We start from the raw sequence: 25,901 nt of genomic DNA on the forward strand, positions 1-25,901 counted from the left end.
TCAATGTGGGTTCAAATCCCCGCTCTGCCATATCTATGAAAGCGTGACTTGCAGATAGGTGACCACAAACACCACAGCCATAATGATGATAACATGCCTCATGCTGAGGTTGGACTATTTGCAAAGCACCTAGCTCAGGCCGTTTAGGCTCAAGTTTCATTTAATCCTCACAACGACCCCAAGAGGTAGTTTACATTTACAGAAGAGGTAGGTAACTGAGGCTTGGGCCCAATATGGTTAAGAAATGGAAATGAGTTTCCCCCCAGGCGAGGTGGCTTTGAAGCTGGAGCTCCCAGCCACTCTGACATATTGTTGTGTAATTATTGCTATTACTCTTGACAGACTAACCTCTTGGATAAGACATTGCAACTTATACAATGCAGAACCTTCTCTTCACAACTGGACTGATTTCTTTGATTAAAGTGTTTGCATATCCTTCATCTCTGTATTTCTCACTCCCCCAATCACAGTGGAACGTGATTTGCACATTCTAGAGGTTCATCAAATATCCATTGACTAACATAAGTGGGCTTTGGAAAGCCTCCAGCTTTGGTTTTGCAACAGCAGACCTCTCTTTCCCTGTCTACTTGTCTTTTAAAAAATCACCTTAAATATGATTGACCCTTTATAAACGTAAACATATCAAATGCAGAAAATTCAGAAACTCTAATGCAGAAAAAAAAGATTTATAATTCCACTACCAAAAGGTATCATTTTGTCTGATTTCCTTCCAATTTTCCTGTGCAGAGATTTATGTTATTGCTCTTTACAAATGTGTATTTTTTTACAATAAAAATAGTACATTTGCACATTAGGAATGGGAAAAAAAACTGAAAAATAATACAAGTTACTCATAACAGCACAACCAAGAGTTAGCTGCTGTTAACATTCTGACACACGTTGACTTGACTTCACGTTCTAATCTGAGGAAGCCTAATTATGAAGGTGTTGTTCAGTTGTTTGCAGTCTAAAGTTGAATATGGAAAGTATAGGATTTTTGATTTATTCTTAATGGCCGCATGATATTCCACTGTGCGGCTGAACCAAAAATCATTTAATCAGTTCCAAGTTGTTGGGCGTACAGCTTGTTTTCAATCAGTCGCTTTATACATACCAGTGAAATAAACATCCCTGCTGTTGCTGCTAAAGGATTCTCTGGTCACTGACCAGGGGTAGACGTAACTGGGGTGGGCCCGCATGGCTCTCAGACTCCAAAATGGGAGTTTCATCTGCCTTCCACTGTTGTTCTTCTCAGTAGAGGTCTGCCTGCACCACCTGTGCATCTGAGCCCACCCGATGCACTGGATTCATCTGGAGGAGCAGGTTTCTGGCAAGGAACTGACTTTGTGGGTTCCCTAGGAATCTCCTGCAACTTTTCTAGTGTGTTGGCTTCTGATTTCTCCTGTAAGTAGACACACAGGAATAGAGGACAAAAAATAGAAAAAGAGATTTTTTAAAACTAATTTATGCACATAAAAAACATTCCAACAGTTTAGAGAGAGCAAAAAAGAAAAAAGTCATCTCTCTTTCTCTCTCTCTTCTTCAGATGCCTTATTCCCTTCTAGAGGCAGCTGTTGCCCAGTTTCTCCTGGTTTCTTCCAGAGTTGTCTGCACAGTCACCTCTCTATCTATCCACTCATCTATCCACAATCATCTCTATCCACCTATTCATGTGTTCAGCTATCTTTTATCTATGTATGTATATAACTAGCTATTGATCCACCCAGTCATCCATCTGTAGAAAAATCAGGAATGTTTAAATGAGTAGTTATCACAAATACAGCAGTTCAGAGGGGGCTTTAGGAGGTAGGAGCCTGGGTCCCCAGCTCACCACCAACCGACTTTGTAACTTTGGCCAAGAGGCTCTGCTGCTCTCAGCCTGTTTCCTCCTGTGTAAAATGAGGCCGACAACACTCCCAGGGGGCGGTGAATGTGCCCTGGTAAGTGGAGACATGGAGCTGATAGAAAGGCCTGGAAAGGCCCCGTGGAGGGTGCTGCTCTCTGCTCAGGCCTGCAGTGAGGGAAGACCCAGTATGCTTTTTCACCCAAATGAGGGGAGCAGAAGAGGGCAGAGGGAAGCGAGGAAGGTAAGGGAGTGCCCCCCGGCTCCCCCACCGCCTAGTGGAAGGGACAGGGTGATGTTTCATAAACATTACCTCACGTGTTTTCAGGGAGATAAGGTGTTTAGTAAACGTTGTTGGCGGAGGACCTGGCCTGGAGAGCCATCGGCATGACCACCTCCAGGACACGCGGCTGCCTGCTTGGACCGGCTTCAGGGGCCTCCAGCTCGGCTTGCCCAAAATACAGGAACCAGCAAGTGGAGCTGGCTCTATTTAGTGTAAATAGAGGCAAATACTCTTTTGCTGAAGGACAAAGAGGTTGTGCAGGGAGAGGGCCGGCAGCCTCCTCTGGTCAGCAGTCAAGGTCTGTGGGCACCAGGATCCCAACATTTCCATGTGGGGTTCAGCTCTCTGGAGCTGGAGTTTGCCTCAGGGGCTCCATGTAGCACAACCCCACAGAGAAGCATTGACATAAAATACCATGGGAATGGTGCCCCCTGGAGTTGTGTAGCGGGGTGCCTGGTGCAGGCACAAGGAAGTAGTCACCATTTGCTTACAGAGCAGACCCTCTGGGATCCTAAGAAACCTGAATTGGCCACCAGGTCCCCTATTGTCCACCATTTACCCTCCTCCCAACCACAGGAGGGCCCTTGGCTGCATCAGGTTGGCACTGGGCAGTAATGGCGTACTCTTCCTTATCCGAGCAAGACTTCCCTTCATTCCCACACAGCTGAGTCAAAGGTGGCAGCGGCACAAGATGCCTTCCCTGAGCCAGTCCTCTCTGGACCCTTGCCAGGGAGCAGAAATGTCACAAACGTACAAATCTGAGCTCAATGAGGAATGTCTTTGCTAACTCTCAGGGCCCCCAGGCACGGACAAAGGACCAGACCCCATCCTATTTTCTTTTTCAATTAATGTTCCTGACATATTAACAAATGAGGAAATTCTAATACAGATTTGCAAAAATTGTGATACAATTGAAACTTTTGCATTTAACAATTTAAAGCTTTCAACATATACTCACCCAAACACACTGACTTGGCAATAACATCGAGTCTGAATTGGAAAGCCTTCTGAATATTAGGCCCAGGGCAAATTTCTCTCTCTGGCTCTACTCTGTCAAAGAAAGTGAGAATTTAGCTTAGTAAGTGGTGATGTCCTCCTCCCTGGAGGCATGTAAGCAAAATGGATACCACTGAGGGAATCACTGCATAGGCCTGAGGCTGTCTGGGAAATGTGAACTGCAGGACATCTCCAGCACCAAGGCATATTTGCTTCTAAATCTAATTGTAGAGAGGTCCTGGGTGGCCATGATGGGTCATGCCTGTAATCCCAGCACTTTGGGAGGCGGAGACAGGCGGATCACCTGAGGTCAGGAGTTCAAGACCAGCCTGGCCAACATGGTGGAACCCTGTCTCTACTAAAAATACAGAAAATTAGCTGAGTGTGGTGGTGTGCGCCTGTAATCCCAGCTACTCAGGAGGCTGAGGCAGAAGAATTGCTTGAACCCTGGAGGAGGTGGTTGCAGTGAGCCGAGATTGTGCCACTGCACTCCAGCCTGGATAATAAGAGCAAGACTCCATCTCAAAAAAAAAAGATCCTTCCTGCTGAGCTGAGCTGACTTGGCTGTGAGCAGAGGCAGAATCTGGGAGACACCCTAGCCTGAGCAACTTTTCTGGAACTGCATAGCGTTTGATGAAATGGATTGAAAACCCAATTTCCAGCTCCGTGCAAATTTGGGGTCAAATGATATTTGGGTTCACTTTTGTCAACGAGCTTTGCTTTTCTAAGCCTCAGTTTCCTCATCTGCAAAATGGGAGTGATACTTCCTGACTTGCAGGGCTGTGGTAAAAACTAAATAAGATAGTGTATGTCCAGGCCAACTCAGCATCAGGCACACAGTTAGCACTCACATATGTGGCGTGAGAGGTGTGAGGCACCCTCTGAACTAAAACACTAAATCAAAAAACAGATACGGAGCTGGGCATGGTGCGTGCGCCTGCAATCCCAGCTACTCAGGAGACAGAGGCAGGAGGATCCTTTGAGCCCAGGAGCTTGAGTTCAGCCTGGGCAACATAGAGAGACTCCATCTCTAAAATAAAATGAAATGAAATGAAATGAAGTAAAGTAAAGTAAAATAAAATAAAATAAAATAAAATAAAATAAAATAAAATAAAATAATTAAAGAAAAACAGATATGGGGAGGAGCTCTCTCTGGCTTTCCCTCCCGGCTACAATTCCACAGCTCTGGAATCCGCACCTGGCAGGCCCTTTCGCTCTGAACTCAAATGTCTGGCCTTATTCTGGCAGTGTTAGAAGCACAGGCTGGGGTTCTGGGGGATGAGTACAGGTAAGTGACTTCCCCGGGGATTTCACTGCAGCTTCTGAGCACATACAGATAGATAGTATCCTTATAATAATAACTATTATTTATGTGGCTCTTATTATTTGCTAGTTACTTTCTTTGTGCCCTTAAACAAGGAACTTAACCTCTCTGAGCCTCAGATTCCTTATCTAGAAATTGGAGAAAATAATAATGCTTATTCAGAGCGATTGTGAAAATAAAATTAGCTCATACATATAAAACAGAACAGTGCTTGAAGCACAGCAAATTCAAAATGTAAATATAATTAATGCTATAAATACATTGAAACAATATAAAATTAGTTCTTATTTTCCAGGCACTGTGCTATACACATATGCATGATTCTCAGAACAACCTTCAAGGTATCTACTATTATTATAATCTCATACAACAGTTGAATAAACTAAAAAGTGAAGTAAATATTGCCCTAGACCACTTGGCCAATAATTGGCACATCCAAAATTCAAAATTGAGTGGCTCATTCCAAAACCAAGCTCCTAATTGTTATGTGCTCATCAGTGTGGAAGTAAGAGATTGTCAAATATTACTTCACAGCCCCCCCTCATTAGTTAAAAAATAGACAACCACCACCTCAATGATGCCAACAACTACAAAACTCAACTCCACAAGACCCCTGTCATGTTACAAGCAGATGGCATCGATCCTGACTTTGCTGCCATGAAATCCCCCAAGAGAGCCCCACATCAGGGATCCTGAGTTTGCAGACAGTCATGAGAGACATCCTTGTTTGGGAAACAGCTGCCCTCCACCCTGATTTCACAGCTGGGGAAACAGGGCCTGGAGAGGAGACTCATCTGGTCCCTTCTGTTTTATGCCGCTCCTTTCTCTTGCCCATAACACCACACCATGGAGCTTTGCCTCTCGGGGCTCATTCATCTCAAATCCTTTTTCTGATTAGCTCACAGTGCTGCCTGCCACCCAGGTTCTCATCAGAGCACTCACGGGGCCTTGGCTATTTAAAAATTCTGTTAATTTGAGAAGTCTCTGCCACTGCCCCTGCCAGCACCAGGCTCACCCATGTTTGGCTTTTGCATTCTGTACTTCCTAATCCCATTTCTGGGGCCTAGTTATGATTACACAGCTTTATTATGTAGAATTGATTTTAAGTAATGGCCCTAATTAAGAGTGAATTTTAATTAAACTTAATTCAGAGCCTGCCTCCGATTGCCAAAGATTTGCAGCCTGAGAAGAGGAAAGGCTGCCCGTGCACAAAACTCACACGTGACTTTGATATTCATGCTGCTGGGCTGTTGCAGCCAGATGGGTTTGTACTATTTTCTGGCCTTAGGGTGCATTTCTTCACCAGAGTGCAGGGGGTATCAGCTCTAGTCCATCTTCCCCTTCCATCCAGAAGCAAACTCGGAGCGCTGGCAATAAACAGAAGTGGGGATCCTGCACCTTTGGGGTGAAAATCGACTACACCAACCACCCTGTTGTAGAAAATGAAGCTCATTTGCTTTCTTCCAACTGCTCATGCAACCCGTTCCACAGGTGAAAAAACTAAAGCTCAAGAAGGCCACGGCACACACAGGCAGTGAGGGCAGAGAGAAGATTGGAAATCAGCTCTGCTCCCAATGCCTGTGCCCACTCTGTTCCAACACAGCCTTCCAGTAAGTGGCAATCATCTCTGACTTTGGCAGAAACCAACCTCCTTGAATTTCTTGCCTGCCCACCTAAGCCACTGCTTCCCCAACTTTAGAAGCTCATATGCTGTGAAAGTGGGTCTTTTATGTAAGAGTGAAAAACATCTCAAACCAACTTGCTTTCAAATGAAAAATTTATCCTACCTTTAAAACTGCTATAAAGCAAAAGTTGTCATAAAAATTTTAAAAAGGAAATAAAACAATGTGATTAAATCCAAATCAGAAACTATTACCTTCTAAAGCCCTAAGAGCAAGGCTTGATCTGCCTGTCTTTAAAAAACAGAGATGAGAAGATAGTTGGACACAACAGCACCAAACTGAGACTTTGTCCCTAACATAATCGGAAAGACCGAAAAAGAGTTGGGAGGACAATCATTGTGTCACTCTGTGATACAGTGTTATTTAAAGTCGTGTCCAGGTGCCAGCTAAAATCGACTCTCCTTTGTCCAACACTTTCACGGACATTGATCCAAACCAATTTAGCACAGGTTTCCAGGGACCTCTGAGTAATAATGCCCCTCAGCTGCCCTACAGATGACAAGAATCTGGACAGAAATCCAGCTCTTCTAACCCCTAGCCCTGGCCCAGGGACAAGATATGGGCATTCCTTTGGTGTTTCAAATAAAAACACAGTGAAATCAATATGTTCTCCAAGACCGGCTGGTGGAGGCTGTTCATCTGCAGAGAAGGGGCCTGGCCATCCGGTTCCTGAATGCCTTTGCCACGCTAGAATGTTTTATGGTTCTAAAGTTCCCACCTTAGAAAATCACCCACTAAGAAGCCAAGCTCTGAAAATGTTTTGATTTTTCTAGAGGGAAATGGAAAGTGAAAAATGGAATTCAATTACCTTGAAAATAAAAGGGGCAATTTCACTCACAACTGTTATACTTAAAAGCTCCATGTGAAACAGGCATTCAAATAAGTCTCAGGCTAAGTTAAAAGAAAAAGGGGAAAAAGAAAATCATGTGTTAATCTTCTTCCCTCTACTCCTTCTGATCGAGTGAGTCTTCCTTAGACTCAAAAAAGATAGATGGACTTGAAACACAATTAAATAAGCATGTTATGACTTTAATAATCCAAGCCACAGAAGTTTTCTATTAAAAGTTGGGTATTTAGAAGACGCATTTGGTTAACCTAACCAGTCTAGTGACACAGAAACCACCATGTGCGGGGGGCTCTTCTGAGCAGAGCTGAAGCAGGGACTCCCTACTTTTCTCTCAGGGATTTGGGGGTAAAATTACCATCAGACCCTTCAGTTCAGCAGAAAACTCTGAGATGCCTCATACACTCCCATTTTCTACTTCTAGGAAACTTCACTAAAAGAGAGGAAAAGATAATAGCCTTGATTGAAATAGAAAGGCATTACAGAAACTGACACCATACAACACAACAGACATCATCATCATCCCATCATAACCACGATGCACTCATTCTTTCTTTATATCTTCATTCCTGCTAGGTCAAGGCAAGCCGTAGAAGTGGTTTTGTGACCACCATGATGGTTACCCAAGGCAAATTTCAACAGCATAGTTTCTCCTGCCACAAAAAAACTCCAGCCAGACTCTCCAGTGGTTGAATTCCTATTCCGCAAGTCACCAGCTGTGGAACTTTGTGCCTCGGTTTCCCCATCTGTAAAATGGAGATAACAGTAGCATCTACCTCATAAGACTGCTGTAAATATTAAATGAGATAGTGCTTAGCACAAGGCATGGCACATAGCAAGCACTTGGTGGCCGATCAATGGTAAATACTAACACTGGCTTGAGCTTACTGCCATGATTTATCTTAGCAGGTCCTGACTTGCCTGTTGAGAAAACATGCTCCTACACTCAGAAGTATTCAGAAAACCTACAGCAAGGTGGTGAGAGACTTGACTCTTCAAACCTCTGAGGTGCTTTTCTGTCCTCATTCCAGTTTTCTGCCCATCACATTGGCCAAAGAGCTCTAGCCAGAGTTGAAGCCAGTGCTGATCACTTTCCTGACAACCTGGCTGGCAGAGATGGGGCCGTATGTAGCACAGGGAAGAGGTGTGTGTTCAGACAGCTTCTTCTTGGAAATCCATTTTGACTGTAGATCCAAAGAAAATCCTTCCAGGCTTCTTGTGCACATGCCAAAACCTGCACACATGTATGCATTTCTTCCTCTCTGTGCATCTCTCCTGCACATCCGGGCAAAAACCAATCTCTGCAGGTAGCATCTTGTGCATGTAGCTGTCCGGCCCTATGATAAAATGCATTGTTTCTCTCTGAGTGAAGCTTAACGCACCTCAGCCTGGGGATTTATACTAAGCAATAAAATCCACAGGATAGAGAAATGCAAATAGATTGTAGAATATAATATTATCATTGTCAACATAAAAGACTTTTATTTACTGCCCCCCAAAAGAAAATACACCATAGTGTCGTTTGTTTCAGGGAATGCAAAAAAGGTTTCAACAACTAACAGGGCATGTTTCTGAGCAAAATATACCCAGTATATAATATTGGAACACATATTGTCAGTGGCCACTCGTGTGTCTGTGTTCTTGCAAACAAACCTGTGGAATTGAGTCATGGAAGGTCACTTCCAGCCACCTCTCTGAGCCACATGGCACCAACCTGGCTCTGTTCACAAACAAACCAGACAATATAGACCTATTTGAAGGGAGAGACCCTCTGAGGCAGGCCATACTCCATCAGCACATCTTAGAAGGAGGCGTTTGAGCAGTTGCTGACTTGGCTTCCTGAGGAACTAAACGGAGTTGTGCTGGAGGTTGATTAAACGGATGGTCCGTGTTGCTTTGGGCAAAGGGAAAACTTAAAGAGAAGATGTAGCAGAGCACATGGGAGGCGACAACTCTGTCTGTTCTCTAGGAGGTATCCCTACAACTCCCCCTAAATGCTCAAGGTCATTCCACCAATGCCTTTGTTGCACAGGATATTGACAACTTACAAGACCAGTTATTTTCACTGATTTGTTTGAATAATAAGTCTGTGGTTTTGTGTAGGGGTTTGACTGTGATATCAGACCCAGTCACAGCAATTGTTTCATTTCTGTCTACGAGGGCAAGATCTAAGTTTATAAGGCTGTAAACAGCCATAATTACCTGAATGACATTTTATGTGAAAAATATATTCTAACTGGTTCTCCCAATAGCCCTAGGAAATATACCCTAGGTATTATTATGGCCAGTTTACAGGTGAGAAAACCAAGACTTCAGAGAGATGAAGCACATTATCCATGGTCACCCAGCCTGTAGGAGGGTGGCTCCAGAGGCCTTTGTCCTGAGCCCAAGCCTGTCCTGATTAAGCTTACATCAGGGAAGTCCTTATGTGGCCCGTGCTGGGTGTTCTGTCATGGGGACATCTCACAGGTTTGGTAGGTTTTATCATTCCTACTTTACAGATGAGGAAACTGATACTTAAAAGAGGAAAAGTGTCTGCCCAAGTCACACAGATGTATATAGCGTGACTGGGTTGGAACCTAAGTCCTGACTCCACCTGCTGTGTGGTATAAAAGGAGAGCTTGAAGGTGTCATCGTTATCCCCTTTACAGACCACCACACCCCCATCACTGAGTGAGTTTTATAAGTTTCAGCAACCACATCAGTAATCTCATTTTGCATCCACAAATTTCTATTTCGTCCTTGCAGCTCACTTGGACAGGGAATGTCCTGCATGTTTGAAAAGATGGTTCAGAAAGGAGCCTTTGGCAATCCCCAGGGTTTCTGCACCCAAGATGGGGACTGGAGGGGTCATGACAACCAGTTGCTATCAAAGAAAAGAGGAAACCATATCCGAGAGTGGAAGCTGTTTTCTTGCTTTCAGGGATCAAATGTCACGACCCTCCCTAACTCAGTCCTAATGCAACCTCCACAGACATACTCTTGAGCTCTCACAATCCACCCTTCAAGTCATGATGGGGCTCAAGGCCTTCACTGGGCTGCATTATCACAGAGCAAACAGGGTGAAGAGGACTCATTTATTGAAGCAACAGATATTGGTGACTGATGAAATTGATGACCACCATGACCTAGGCTGGGCATTCAGTGGAGAGTAACACAGGCATCTTCCCTGACATCTGGGGCTTACAGATAATGGAGGAAACAGAAAAGAATCAGATAAACAGATAGGCCAGACCAGAGAGTGCTAAGCAGACATTAAAACAAGGAAGTCAACATTAAATGCAGAGCTCAGGGAAGGCTTCCTTGGAGAGGTGACACTGAGCTGAGGCCTGACTTGCCCTGGAAAGACCTTGGGACACATTCCAGGAGGGAGGGTGCTGAGCCCTGGAGAGCTCTGTTTTGGGCAGTCACTCTCATCAGAGTTTCCATGATGACACAAAGGTCACATGGATGCCCAGAGTCTAATTTCAATCAACAATGAATCATGGCCACTCTGGACACACCAGCACCCCATTCCCCAAACCTCCACCACACCCACCACACCTACAAGGGCAGTTTGTTTGACCAACAGAGAAAAGATTATTCCAAAATACACTTGGTAAAAACATCCATGGGGAGGGTGAAGTTTCTGGTTTCCCCTTTAAAGAGCTATCATCTTTGGATGTTCAGAGCTTCTCACAGGATAGCACCTCCTGTAAGGGTTTTGCCCCTGTAGTTAATGTTCAGAAAGTGTGTATTTCCCTTTTGAGAATTCTGTATGAAAGGGACACCGATAAGGGAAATGGAGGCCTTATTGCTAAGAAGCTAGTCAGCATTTGCAAGAGGAAGGGGAACTAGCATTGACTGCACACTTCCATTCACCAGCGTTGAGCTGGATGCCTTACCTGGTTTATCTCCTTCAATCCCAGGAAGAAGGTATTAAAAGCCCCACTTTTACAACCTAGGACATTAGGTCTCCGAGAGGCAAAGCAACTTTCACAAGGTTATACAGCAAATAAGTGACAGAACCAGAACTAATTATATTACGTTTATTACATGAATTGAATGTGGTGATTACTTACTAGGTTCCAGGCACCTTGCTTGGTGCCTTCGGATCATGCATGATTTCACTGACTTCTCACTGCATTTCATTGTACTACTATTCCCATCTAGCAGATGGGAAGACTGAGGTTCAGGGAGGTGAAGTAGCTTGCCTGTGGTTGTTCAGCTCCGAGGTGATAAAGTCAGGATTGAAACCCACATATGTCTGACGCCCTCTTTTTTTCAGAGAGGCTGATGTCAAGAGAGGGAACGATGGAAATGTTCCATATTAAAGGAGATTAACAAGACATGACTATTAAATGCAAAGCCTGATCATAGACTGGAAACTGGACTAAAGGGGAAAATGCTATAAGGGATATTTTGCAGTCAACTGACAAAATTGGAACGTAAATCGTAGATCAGATAAAAGGAGTTGTATCAGTTTTGAATTTAGACTGTTGATAACCCTACTATGATTATGTGACAGAATATCTTTCTCTCTAGGAAGCTCATAGTATTCAGGGATGAAAGACTATGATGTATGCAACTTATTCATGTGTCTCAGAAAAAGAAATTGTGTGTATGTACGTGTGTGTGCCAAGAGAGAAAGAGCAGATGGGGTAAAATGTTAACGTTAACAATAGATTAATCTAATGGGTATGCTTACTTTTCTGTAAGTTTCAAATTATTTGCAAATAAAAATGTTTAAAAGAGAAGGAGAAAGAGAGAGAGAGAATTGCCAGCTGTTGTATAATGAGCTTCTGGATATTTCCTGAGTCCTACTTCAAGGTTAGTTCAACTCTGTGCCCTAATTCTTCCCCTCTGTCTGAAATTTCACCATCACTCATTCAGTCTTTCACATCTACCTGTCCAGTTTTTGTTTGTTTGTTTGTTTGTTTGTTTGTTTTGAGACGGAGTCTCACTCTGTCACCCAGGCTAGAGTGCAGTGGTACGATCTTGGCTCACTGCAACCTCCACCTCCCAGGTTCAAGTGATTCTCCTGCCTCAGCCTCCTGAGTAGCAGGGATTACAGATGCATGCCACCACACCCGGCTAATTTTTTTGTATTTTTAGTAGAGACGGGGTTTCACCGTGTTAGCCAGGATGGTCTTGATCGCCTGACCTCGTGATCCGCCCGCCTCAGCCTCCCAAAGTACTGGGATTACAGGCGTGAGCCACAGTACCTGGCCACCTGTCCAGTTTTTAAATGCATCTGCCATTAGAGTTATTTATCATGCAGATCTTAAGGAGATGGAGCTTGAAGTGTTTTTATTAATTGCTAACTGAGATCCTATTGCCGAGAAAATCTGCTTAATGAAGAGAGAAGAGTATTTGTGGTATGAAGTGATGCCAAGTGCAAGGTATCCCTAAGAAAGTTGCTCAGTGGCCATAGCACGACATGGAAAGCCGAGGTGTGGAGAGGAGGAAGGGGAAACAGAAAAAACGAGATAGCAGACTATTATGAACAACCTTCACCTGTCAAGTCACAAAGGGCTGGTCCAAACATCTCTGTAATGGGCAGGAGTTTCATATGCTTTTTATCTTTTTTTTTCTTTTTTTGGTCTCCTCTGACAAGGTATCATGTCTCTGAAATATGAACATATAGCCTTAAAAATGAATAACAAATGAATAGCAAATGTTGCTCCAATGGTTACTAAACCCATTATCACCCTGTATTTGTCTTTTGGGTTAATCTTGGCAGTTATAGAATAAGAAATAAGCATAGATGAGAAATAAATATATACCTCTATAGTAGCAAAAATTATAAATAAGGATAATATCTAATATTGATCAAGATGACTTTACGTTAAAAATCAGATTGAAAATTTTCTATTGTACTCATTATGGAGGAAATGGAATAAAATGAGTAATGGCTGGGTGTGGTGGCTCATGCCTGTAATTTCAGCACTTTGGGAGGCCAAGGTGGGCAGATCACCTGAGGTCAGGAGTTCGAGACCAGCCTGGCCAACATGGTGAAACTCCATCTCTACTAAAAATACAAAAATTAGCCAGGTGTGATGGCTGGTGCCTGTAATCCCAGCTACTCGGAAGTCTGAGGCAGGAGAATCACTTAAACCTGGGAGGCGGAGGTTGCGTGCCACCACACTCCAGCCTGGGTGACAGAGAGCTACTCCATCTCAATAAATAAATAAAGTAAGTAAGTAATAATTTTGTGTAGATGAAATAACAAAAATTAAAAGTAATGATAACCCATAGCATTGTGGAGGTGCATTGTTTCAGTGCTCATGGCAAGTGAATAAATAAGAGCTTCTGGGATGGCAACTGGTGATATGTCTTAGGAACTGTAAAAATGTTCACAGTATTCAGCATGCTGGTAATATTTCCTAGAATTAGCCTAAGTAATTCATCCGAAAAAAAGCAAACAGTTAAATACATGAAAATGTGCATGCTAGTATTCTTTACATTCTTTAAAAATCTGGAAAATAGCCTAAATGTCCAAAAATAGGACAAAAGTAAATTATGGCATAGACAGTTGATGAGGTATTAAAATAAAAACTACAGTGAATATGCTTGTTAGGGACTAAGTTATGTCCCCCTCAAAATTCATATGTGGAAGTCCTGATCCTCATTGTGACTGTATCTGGAGTAAGGAAGTAATTAAGCTTACATGAGTCTATGGAGTGGAGCCCTGATTCCATAAGATCTGTGACCTTATAAGAAGAGACACTGGACAGCTTGTACTCTCTCTTTCTCTCTCTGCCATGTGAGGACACAGCAGGCAGGCGGCCATATGAAAGCCGGGAAGAGCTTTCACATGTCCTGCCTCACAAGAAATTGAATTGATTTTGGTCTTCCCAGACTCCAGAACTGTGAGAAAATACATTTCTGTTGTTTAAGCCACCCAGCCTGTGATACATTGTTATGGCAGCCCAAGCAGACTAATAGAATGCTCTTATGCTTAAATGTTAAGTGGAAAATAAAGAGTCTTAACACAAAATTGTATTTGTGATATGCTTACAACAATAGTAGGAAATGGAAATTCAGGTTTCCTGACTTGCTTTTTTCACAATATGAATGTCAGGTGTAGTGACTGCCTGAAGAGCGATAAAAGTTCTCAGGCTCACCATCATTGGCTGAGTCAAGTGCCAGGCACCGTGGTAAGTACTTTATGCACACTGTCTCAGCTAATGGGCCCGCACATCCTAAGGAGTAGGTATGTCACCATTTTAGACCCTCTGAACCCTGGACACAGAGAGGTTGTCATTGGCCCCAAGTTCCTCAGCAAATAGATAACTAAGCCCAGGTTGGAACTGGGACTAGTTTGAGTCCAAAGCCCAAAATCTTCAATTCTATAAAAGTACAATATTTCTGACAAGTAAACAGTTTGTCTTCACAGCAGAAAAATAAACCAGATAGAAATGTCTATTGCAGTTTGCATTTTTCCCAAGATGCCCACCCAATTTCCTAATCTTTACTCAATGTCCCACGCACTGTTCTTACGTGTGAGGGCAGTAACCTTATTTTCTGGTGAAGCATCTTTAGAAAGGCATCATTGATGGTTCTCTGCCTTGGGACATCAGCTGGCTTTTGAGCAACCACAGGAAATTTAGAAGTCATTTTCAACAGAGCAAGTGCTGTCACTACCATCATCAAGCATCCTGACTTTCTCAGGGTGACCTCCTTAACAAATGGCCTGTCCCACCGTCAGACCACAGTGCCTCCTAAGTGAGTTCCAAAAGGCTGACTTCTGTGGCTGACAGCTCCCAATAATTCCAAAAATCATAGAACGATCTTTGGAAGGCTTCCCCCACCCCACCAGAAATCCAGTGTTGTATAAACTCTCCCACAGTATATAAGTCTCCAGAATAATCTAGTCTTTAACTCTCTAGCTAGCTTCAGCTCTGGCTGCTCCCACCCCATCCCCAATTCAGAGTGGACTACATTTCTTATATTTCTCTGAAAGTGTCTCATATTATCTCACTTTTGGGGTAAGTAATTTTCCCTGTTCCCAGAATGCCCCTTGTTCTAATTGGGTTTTTCCTGCTAAACTCTGGTGTGTCCCTTTTTGTCCCAACCTAGATGCCACTTCCTCCAGGATGCCTTCACTGAATTTTAAGCCACTTCCTCCAGGAAGCCTTCACTGAATCCTAAGCTAAGTTAGAAAGCCAATGGGCTTTCCAGTCACCGAGGTGTTAGCTTTGTCTGGGATTTTCTTAATCTCTTTATAATGGCACATTGCTCTCCCTTATAAGCTCTTTGTAGTCCACAAAGCAGGAAGGATATCTTATTTCCCCACTTTTTTCATGAGTGAATAAAGGAAAGAGCACCAAGGAATAATCTTAAGCTGAATTACTGTGCTGGCTTCTGCAACACATATACTGAAATTAAACTGAATTTCCCCATGAAAGCGCAACGAATGAGAGTTTTGAGCTGAGCTCATAAGTCTGTAATGTGAGAGACAGTTTAGAAAACTAATTCACATCCCCGTCAAACAGACCTAGTTTCCAATCCAAGAACTGCAGCTCTCTGTGACTTTAAGCAAGTGACCTAGCCTCTCTATGCTTCAGTTTCCACGTCTGTAAAATACAACTAAGCTTTATTTATTTCCTAAGGTGTTTCATAGTGTTATTTTGAGGATCAAACAACATTAGACACATGGAGCTCTTAGCACTGTCACTGGCTCTGGTAAACACTGATAAATGTTTACCATAATGATTAGGATTTGTTATGCTATTGTAATTATTAAAGCCGTATTTTAAAAAGCAAAAGAATCAAGCGTAGATGTTCAGAGGGCTGCTGCCATAGAAACCTGGCTAAACACACAAAGTGTAATTGGCTCTTCAGCCAGATGTTGCATGTACCACAGCATCTGGGGTCCTCAAACAGAATCTACCTCTACAAATAAGATTTTTGTTTCCTTTGTCAAGATCAAACCTGATAAGGGAAAAAAAACTAAGCATATCATTTCGAATTCCTGGTTCCCTAGCATTCAGAATATGACAGATGTGTTTTGCTAAATCTAGTGGGAAACATTAAGTGAGGCAAGGTAATTCTTGGGTCTTGAAATTAACTTTTTGCAGGTCCCAGTTATATTTGGTACTGTGGGCATCAATGTCGCAGTGGGAGAGGCCCAGGGACGCAGAGGTAATGTGGCGTAGTGGTCAGGTACACAGATTTCAGACCCCAGAGCCACAACTGACTAGTCGTACCCCTTGGCAAATTACTTTACCTCTATTTGCCTCCGTTTCATCACCTGTAAAATGGGACTAATGAGAGTATCTACCTCAGAGGTTTCATAAGAGAATTAATTGAGTTAGCGTTTGCAAAATGAGTAGAAGAGAAAACTATGTTAAGTGTTTGTGAAATAAAGTAAATAATGGAACTGTGAGGCTAACTCAAACAAGAGAGAAAAATTATAGATTGTCACTTCAGAGCCTTGAGGATCATCGATATGTGTATTTATTTCTGTATTTTTGTTTCAAAAGTAACTGTTCAGAAGGGCAAGAAGGAGGCAGAAAGAAAATCCTTTTTATTCTGCCTGTGTCGTCGGCAATTCCTGTGGGGAAGAAATCAATGAGAATTTGATAAACAGTTTGCAACCCTCTCTGACAAATCTCAAAACTTGATTCCACTAAGATTCCTTGACTTTCAAGTCCTCTATAAAAAAAGACAAAAATAAACCCAGGCTTTTCTCTGAGGTAGGAGGTGAAATTGTATTATTTCCAGCAACAATGATACTTTTTACAAAGGTAGACCGGTTACGTTTGCGCCAAAGCTACTTGATTTTATGAGAAGTTGTTCAAATGCAGAATATGGTAGCAGCACTCAAAATTAACAGCAACAAGTACCATGCATTTAAATGATGCTTTAAAGATTTCAAAACTTACGTGTATATCTTAGTTGCCTCCCATATATGTGCCATCCCTCTTGTATTGCAGAATAAAAAGCAAGTGGCCTAGAATTAGGTAACTTACATCATTCTGCACAAGCTTCTATTCATAAGCAAATGATTTCATGTTTCCAGGCCTCAGTTTCCCTGTCTATAGAACAGACAAGGTAGGGGTAGTATCCCCCCCATTCTGGTGTATTGTAAGTATTCAGTGAGCTAACTATGTAAAGCCCATCACATGGCGAGCGGCACATGTTTTTAGTGTAATTGCCTCACATGATAGATTCTAAAGATTAGGTTATGAGACTAGAGTGTGAAAACTAAGTTATATGAAAGTGCTTTGAAAATATCACATTGAAGGAATTTATTTTAAATGGGATTCACATGTTAAGGAACAATTGTTCAATTTTTACATATGATAACGATAATAAGGTTCTCTTTTTAAAACAGGCCCTTTCAGATTGCAGCCTCTAAATGCCATTAACCACTAAAATGAACCAAGGCTGCCTGGGAAAAACAGCGAATTCCAGATCTAGAGCAGGAAATGTGCCATCTTGTCACACCAGACAGCAAAGGAACCATCAAGGCCACTGGGGCTGTGACAAGAGGACTCAGAAGACAGCCTGGAGGACTCCTACTGACCAAAAATAGGACAATGTGAACCTTAATAAAGATAATAATTGCAAAGAATTGAAAAATAACAACTATGCTCAAATCCATGAGTATAAATGATACTAAAATAAAGGGGAAAATCAAGCATTTATTCTGCTCTTTCCATATAAACTGCTCCTCTGCATAATCAAACAGTTAAATAGGAGATGTTGCTTTGTATGAGAGGATTACAGCTAATAAATGCAGAGGGAATAGTAGAATATCACCATTTTGTACACAGCTAATGAATTAATGGATCGAGTCAATGATCATCTATGTCTGTTCATGTCACCATAGAGAGACAGTTGGTGCCTATAAAGTAGACTTTCTTTTCAAAAGAACAAAATACAGAGTCTTGTCAGGCTTCTAGATCTAATTGTCAAATTACAGAAAATACAAGAAACAAAGGATTATGTCAATGTCAAACACCACCACATAGATACAGGGAGAAAAATTAAGAATCTGTGGCCAGGCATGGTACACACACCTGTAGACCCAGTTACTCAGGAGGCTGAGGTGGGAGGATTGCTTGAGCCCAGGAATTTGAGGCTGCAATGAACCATGGTTGAGCCACTGCACTCCAGCTTGGGCAGCAGAGTGAGACCCTGTCTCAAAAAAAAAAAAAAAGAATCTACAAGACATTTGTGTAGTACAAGACATTTGACCCAGTTTCTTCAATTAAAAAAAAATTGGGAGAGAAAAAGAAAGGAAGAAATTTATAGATTAAAAGAGATAAAAATATATCAAACATTCAGAATATATGTACCTTATTTGGATACCAGTTGAAGAAATCTGGTTTTTGTTTTTTTAATAAAAAAGACAGGGAAATTTGAATACTGACTGGATATTTAATATTAAGGAAATTACTCTTAATTTTTTTAGAGTGAAAATGGTATTGGTTTTTTAAATTTTAATTCAGGTGAAATTCACAAAACACAAAATTAACCATTTAAAAATAAACAATTCTGTGGCATTTAGTATATTCAAAATGACATGCAACCACCACCTCTCTCTAGTTTTAAAACATTTTCATCACCTTAAAAGAAAACCTTAAAGTGCAATGTACACTACTTGGGCAACAGGTGCATTAAAAGCTCAGAATTTACCACTATATAATTAATCCATGTCACAAAGAAAATGCTTGTACCCCAAAAGCTATTGAGTTTTTTAAAAAAAGAAAACCCCACACTCTTTAAGCAGTTGATCCCTATTCCCCTCCCTACTTCCCCTGGCAAGCACCAATCTGCATTCCGTCTCTATGGATTTACTATTTTGAATATTTCATCCGTGTGGATCATACAACATTCGACCTTTGTGCCTGGCTTCTTTCACTTAGCATGTTTATGAGATTTATCCATGTTGTAGCATGTATCAGTACTTCACTTTTCTTCATGACTGAACATTCCATTGTATGTGTGTGCCACAATTAGTTTATCCATTCATTTGTTGATGGACATATGGCTTGCTCCAATCTTTTAGCTATTGTGAATAATGCTATTATGAATATGAATATGTGTGTATATGTACTTGAGTACCTGTTTTCCATTGTTTTGGATATATACCTGGATGTAGAATTGCTCAGTAATTCTACATTTAACTTTCTAAGAAACCACCAAACTGCTTTCATCTGCAGCTATTCCATTTTCCATTCCCATCAGCAGTGTACAAAGATTTTCATTTTTCTTATTGTAACCATCCTAGTGTGTGTGAGGTGGTACCTCAGTGTGGTTTTGATTTGCATTTCCCTAATGACTAACGATGCTGAGCACCTTTTCATGTATTTGTCAGCCATTTTTGTATCTTCTTTGGATAAATGTTTATTCAAGTCCTTTGCCCATTCTTAAAATTGGATTGTTTGTCTTTTTATTATTGAATTGCAAGAGTTCTTTACATATTCTACATGCAAGACTCATTAGATATAGGATTTGCAAATATTGTCTCCCATTCTGTAACTTGTCTTTTCACTTTCTTGAAGATATTTGATGCACAAACATTTTTAATTTCTCAATTTATTTATTTTCTTTTTTGCTCATACGCTTGATGTCATATCTATAAGTCATTGGCAAAGCCAAGGTCATGGAGATTTGCCTGTATGTTTTCTTCCATTTAATAGTATTAGCTCTTATTTTTGTGTCGTTAATCCATTTTGAGTTAAATTTTTTGTATATGGTGTGAGGTTGGGGTCCAATTTTATTATTTTGCAAGTGAATTATTTAATTTTCAGAGTCTTTATATTCTAAGGAGACATAAGGATATTTACAAACTGAAATGTCTAGAATTTGTTTCAAAATAATCTATGAAAGAGAAGAATTGAATATAGATAAAATAGAATTGCCCATAAAGTGATCATTATTGAAGTCAGATAATGAGTAGATGGAGGATCATTTCAGTAGTCTGTATAGTTCTCTATACATTTTTAAATTTTCCTATTGATGATAATAATAAGAGCTTTATAAATAAGAGCTTTATATTTTAGAGAGATTAATTGAAATATTTACAGATGAAAATATATGATGTCTGAAATTTGTTTCAAAATAATTTTGTTGAGGGAATTGGGGAAGGTATAAATGAAAGAAGATTGGTAATGAGTTGATAGTTATTGAAGCTATATGATGGTATATGTAGGTTCATCATACTGATCTTTCTAATTTTGAGTATATTTGAAAGTTTTTGATAATAAAGCTTTTTAAATGTAATACATAATTAACTGCTAAGATTTTATTTGGTAAGAATGAGAATCTTTCCAAATGAAAGCAAGAGAAGACAAGCTACAGAACAGTATTGGCAGCTGATGTTTATTATTCTCAATAGCCAACCAACATCACCACTGAATAAAAGGAATATGGTAGGTGAGCATGTTTGAGGAATTCTTCTGGAAGAGGAAAGCAGGCAACATTTGAATGGACCTTGAAGGATGAGCATACGTTTTTGTCGAGATAAGAGAGGAAGGGTGGTCTAGTTACAGGTTGTGGAGAGGTGAAAAGGTTACAATATTTAAAAGGAATGAGAAGCTGAGTGTAAGAGGAATCCAGGCAATTAGGTGATGAAAATTAGAGGTAGTCTTTGATTCTCATGCTAAGGATGGATTTTCAAGTAAGCCAGGGTTACAAGAAAATTGATGGTCCATAGGCTGATGTTGTCTCTGGCCTGTTAGTGTGTGTGTTTTAATTGACCCAACATTAAAAGAAAAAAAATGCAGGAGACTTTACTTTAAAATCTGAATGTTTAAATTTCTTGAAAAACGAGAAAATACAGCAACATAGAGCCTGCATCTCCCATGCAGCAATTGACCCAAGCTGAAAGGTGGTGTCCGTCTTTAAATGGGCTGGGTCTCCTTTAGTTCATCCAGCTCTCCCAGCCTCTATCCCATGCCCCACAGCAGGCCCAGTAATGGGGCTATTAATCACCATTGTTTAGCTGGAGGGGTTTTTTGTCATAGTAAAGGAATGTTTACCTGCAACTCTTATCAACAGCGAGAAAATGAAATGTAGACACAGAAGTCTGAGTGTCTCAATAAAATATTTGAGAGAGCACATTCCTCTGTGGCAGTAAAGACAGCTCTATTTCCATCTGTTTAATATACACAGTGTAGCAGTATGGGACAAACACATCTTAAGATGTCAAGGTAACAACAAAAGCAGCAATAATAATAATAACACCAAACTAACTAGTACCTACTGAACACCTGCATGCATAAAATGCTCTTCTACTGCTTTTCAGGTATTGCATCATTACCTCCTTATGAAGACACTCTATCCCCATTTTACAAAGGAGGGAACTGGCCCAAGGTCATATTGTTATTATACTCCCAGCCAGGAGGCTATGATTCAAGGCAGTCAGACTCCAGAGCTCCAGGCCACCATGCCAAACAATGACAAGAAAGTGATGACTGATAATCCTACAAGGTTTGTTCATGAATAGGAGGTAAATGGCATTCCACCCATTGAAGGCAGTGGCATTGTGTTACTCCTTTTTATATTGAAGACTCCTCCCCAGTATCTAGCATAGTGCCTTTTACATAGTAGGTATCCAATAAATACAGGTTTAATCAATTAATTGGCTAGGTGTTGTTATCTGATCCCCTTAGAGTTTTCTTTCTTCAGGATAAACAGCTCTTGAACATTTAACATACCTCACTTCTCAGAGCTAACTCCAAGGCACCCAGGGCTAGAACTAGGGGGAGGCAAGAGAGACATCCAGGTTGCAGCATGTGAAAAGGATAGTAGGTCTCAGGTGCCCAACCTGCACTTGCAGGAGCCCAAGAGTGAGGTCCTCCTTATATTTTGCACACTGGGTACCTGTCTTGCTTTACCCTAATCCCTGCCCAGTAAGGCATCTCTCTTTTTCATCTTCCTGTACTCGTACTCCAGATGTGATCAAACCAGAGTGGACTATGGGAAGGGCTGCCATCATCCATGCACTGAACACTACACTCCTGTTAATTCTGCCTAGGGTTTCACTTCTAGCTTACTAGCAGCTCCCCTCTCCACCTTAGGCCTGTCTGTCAAGCTGATTTCTTAAGACTGGGAGCAGGACTTCATATTTAATCTTTCTCTTGCTTCTTTCAACAATGACTGAAATCGAGTATCACCTTTTTTAAGGTCCTTATTGATTATTAAGCATAGTAGTTATTTTCCCAATCCTTGTTTTCATTAATTTATTCATTCATCAATGCCCATTCCCTGAGCACCTGTTCTGAGGCTTAACATACAGAAATGAATGACTTGGTCTCTGTCCTTGAGGATCTGTGGCATGGTCCAGTGTAAGAGATAGGCCAGTAAACAGTTGACAATTGCACAAGGGACTGAGTGTAGAGAAAAATGTCAGTACTGAAGGCATAGAGGGGCACTTAAACCAGACCAGAGGACCAGGGAGGGCTTCTGGAGGAGGTGTCAAGGATGTTGAGATCCGAGAGGGATGACCAGATATTGTGCATCATTGGACCCAATAAATGAGCTTCTATGTCTGTCTCTAAGTTATTAATAATCACAGGGACAGGGCCAAGGCTAAGCCTTGTAGCAACCAAGGAAAACATTCTCACCTGAGAAAGAAAGTCACCCTGGTGAAGAGCAGATGTGCTCTAGAAAGCTGCTGCTAGCTTATAGGGGGTCTTTGCGCATTTTTTTAATGCACCTGTGGGCAGAGGAATTAGAAAAAGGCAGCCCGAAGCAGCCTCAGCACTCCTCCTCCTCTCCTTCCTCCCTCCCCCTCAGTATAGCCTGGTGAGAGAAGCCAAAGTCAAAGGAAGTCAAAGGGTCCCTTGAGATATTAGGGTTCTATTTCTTTGCTTCTCTCCTTTCATCCATAAATATGGACGACTTCTCTTTAGGCTGGTAATGCAAGAGAGGGCATGTGACTAGCCCACAGTCCAAAAACCAGCCAAAGACAAAAAGAATATTTAGGGTTCCAAACTTTGGAGTGTCAGTCAGTAGATTTCTGTTCAGTACTTACACAGTTCCTGCCACAAGAAACCTACTGCCCTTCAAGCTTCCAAGTGAACTGAGCTCTCAAATGCTGCATCGGAGCTGCTGCAAGTTGGCTGCCTCTTTATTAAGGAAACAGCGTTCCCTGCTGTCACTCTTGACTACATACAGATTTGCTTTATATATTATCTGAGCTGTGTCAAGATTGGATTGATACGCCTTCACTACACCTCTGGAAAGAAGTCCACCCGGGCCACTGTTCATTGCTTTTGTTTGTTCAATTTATTTGAAATGAAATTGGTGCTGAGAATTTGGGGATACCATCTGATATGTGATCATTATTGCTAATAATAACAACAATTAGCAATTAGCAAACCAGGTATTGTGCCAAGCACTTATATGCATTATTTTATTCAAATCTCTCAGCAATAAAAATTATCATATCCGTTTTATGGATTAAGAAACTGGAAACATTGATCCCTTGGCACAATTACTTTTATTGAATAATGTAATATTTACTCACACAACACACTTGTATTGAGCACCTGCTGCATATCAGGCTCTAGAGGCACAAGGATGAATGAGGCATTGCCTTTGCTTTGTAAAGTCATAACAGAGAAAGGAGGGAGAACAAGAGGAGAAAAAAACTAATGTTGATTAGACATCTAGTATGTGGCACTATGCCTGGTGCTTATAACTGGGCAATTTCATCTCATTCTCCAACAATCCTGGGAATTACGTTTTTATATATCCATTTTACAGGTGAGAAAAACTAAGGCTCAGAGGGTTCAAATGACTTGCCTAAGGTGACACAGCTGGTTGGTAGAGCAACTGGAATTTAAACTCAGCTCTCCTTGATAGCAAAGCCACACTTTTTGAGAGGATATATTGGAAGAAATTATTAAAAAAAAAAAAAAGGTTTATTGAGGCCCCAGAGGGGTCAAGAAGATGAAATAAGCAACCCAATATAGAGGCAGTCAGGTAATTCACTAAAACAGTTGCTGATTTTTGGGTTTTATCATTTACTCATTTCCTCAGTCATCAAAGGAGCCTAAAACATGTTTGTTGAGCACCTACTATGAGTTAGATATGGAAACCAGAGAGATGGTAATGACCAAGCTAGTATAATGACACCCGTCTCATGAATCCTATAATCAGGAGGATGAGGGGGTCCAGCATTCGACAGTGGAACTCCCAGCAACCTCTCAGATTGGGCCCAAGTGCTGAGAAGAAAGGTATAGCAGGGTGCTACAGGAGTGCAAGCAGTGCCTTAAGTCAGATGAGGGTGTGTTTGGAGGACCTGGCCGAGCGAGTTGAATTTGAGCTGCCCTAGAAGGCTGGGGAGCACCAAGGAGCATTTTCTCACTAAACAGAGAAAGGATGGAAGAGCTGCCCAGTAGAAGAAGTAGCAGGCATGAATGTTCAAGTCAGGGAGCCGTCGGGAGCAGGGACGTTGTGCAAAGGAGACATGGGGAGGAAAGTGAAGCTGGGAGGTGGTTGGGGGCAATCAAGCAAAGCTAAGAATATGGAACTTTAGCCTTGGAGCAGCATTTCATAAACTAGCTGTGGGGAGCACAAACTCTGCTTTTCAAAAATGGATGCATAATATTTGTACATATTGACACGGGACATGTGATATTTTGTTACATGCATAGAATGTTCAGTGATCAAACCAGAGTGTTTAGGATATCTGTCACCACAAGCACTTATCATTTCTATGTGTTGGGAACAATCCAAGTCCTCTCTTCCAGCTACTTTCAAGCATGCAATACATTGCTGTTAACTATAGTCACCCTACTGTACTGTCAAATGTTATAACTTATTCCTTCTATCTAACTGTGTGTTTCTACCCAGTAATCAACCCCCGGCTTACACCCAAATCCTTCCCAGGATAGTTCTCTGATAACCGTTTTTCTATTCTGTACCTCCCTGAGATCAGCTTTTTAAGCTCTTACATATGAGTGAGAACATGCAATATTTGTCTTTTTGTGCCTGGCTTATTTCACTTAACGTAATAACCTCCAGTTCCATCCATGTTGCTGCAATGATTTCATTCTTTTTTACGGCAAAATAGTATTCCATTGGAAAAATATACTACATTTTCTGTATCCAATTTTCTGTTGATGGACACTTATGTTGATTTCATGTCTTTGCTACCGTGAATAAGTATTACAATAAACAGGGGGGTGCAGTATCCCTTTGATATACTGATTTTTGTATAACAATAATATACAAAATTTTTATTTTGGTTCTCTGTCCCCACACATACCAACAGTTTTGTAAAATAAATAAAATGTGAATTAGTATAAAAATAAAATAAACAGAACATGAAATAATAGCACAAATTTATGATTACTAGATTCCACAGTCATAAAATCACTCTGTCAAATTGCTATTATTGTACTTCGTTCATTGTGGAGAGGGTTTGCAAACTGTCACCTGCCAAGGACCACACTTTGGGGGGCAAGTATTTGAGAACCTCAGTGAGACACCGACTGTATCTGTGTCTGGAAGAATAAGAATAAGTGGCATTCAGCCGGGAGACAAGGGGAAAAGAGCAGGCAAGGAGGGCATTGAAGGCAAAAGCAGAGCCACATGAAGCAAGCTGGTGTGTTCGGGGACTGGCAGATGGCTGGCTGGGTAGGCTGGAGAGGTGCGAGAGAGAGGCTGGCAAGCAGGCTGTGTCTTGGAGTGCTTTTTCAGCTATGATGAAGAGCTGAGCAGTAAGAACTGTACCAAGCAGGCCCTAAATGTCAAAAGCACCTGCCAGGATCATTGCTCTCTTGTGAGTGTTATGAAAGCAGCCAGGGGCTGTTCTACCTGCAAAAACTACTCTGTTTTGTCCATCTGATTGCCAACCTCAGCACACCTATTCCAAAAAGGAAAAAAGAGAGAGAAGAAAGAGAAAGCGAGAGAAAGGAAGGGAAGAGAAGAAAGTGGGAGGAGATGGGAGGGGAGGGCACACCAAACAAACGGAGCCCAGA

At 41.4% G+C, this 25,901-nt stretch overlaps 1 long non-coding RNA gene across 1 annotated transcript; it reads right to left on the minus strand.

Moving 5' to 3' along the window:
• Positions 1-786: 786 nt before the first annotated feature.
• On the minus strand, positions 787-8,341 carry LOC100936915 (uncharacterized). Its single transcript, XR_655074.4, has 5 exons — positions 7,942-8,341; positions 6,937-7,019; positions 5,666-5,813; positions 3,085-3,176; positions 787-1,402 (listed from the first exon to the last, which is right to left on the minus strand). It is a non-coding gene; the product is annotated as an uncharacterized LOC100936915 (long non-coding RNA).
• Positions 8,342-25,901: the final 17,560 nt, after the last annotated feature.

This window comes from Pongo abelii, chromosome 4, assembly GCF_028885655.2.
Source record: "Pongo abelii isolate AG06213 chromosome 4, NHGRI_mPonAbe1-v2.0_pri, whole genome shotgun sequence".
Lineage (NCBI taxonomy): Eukaryota > Metazoa > Chordata > Mammalia > Primates > Hominidae > Pongo > Pongo abelii.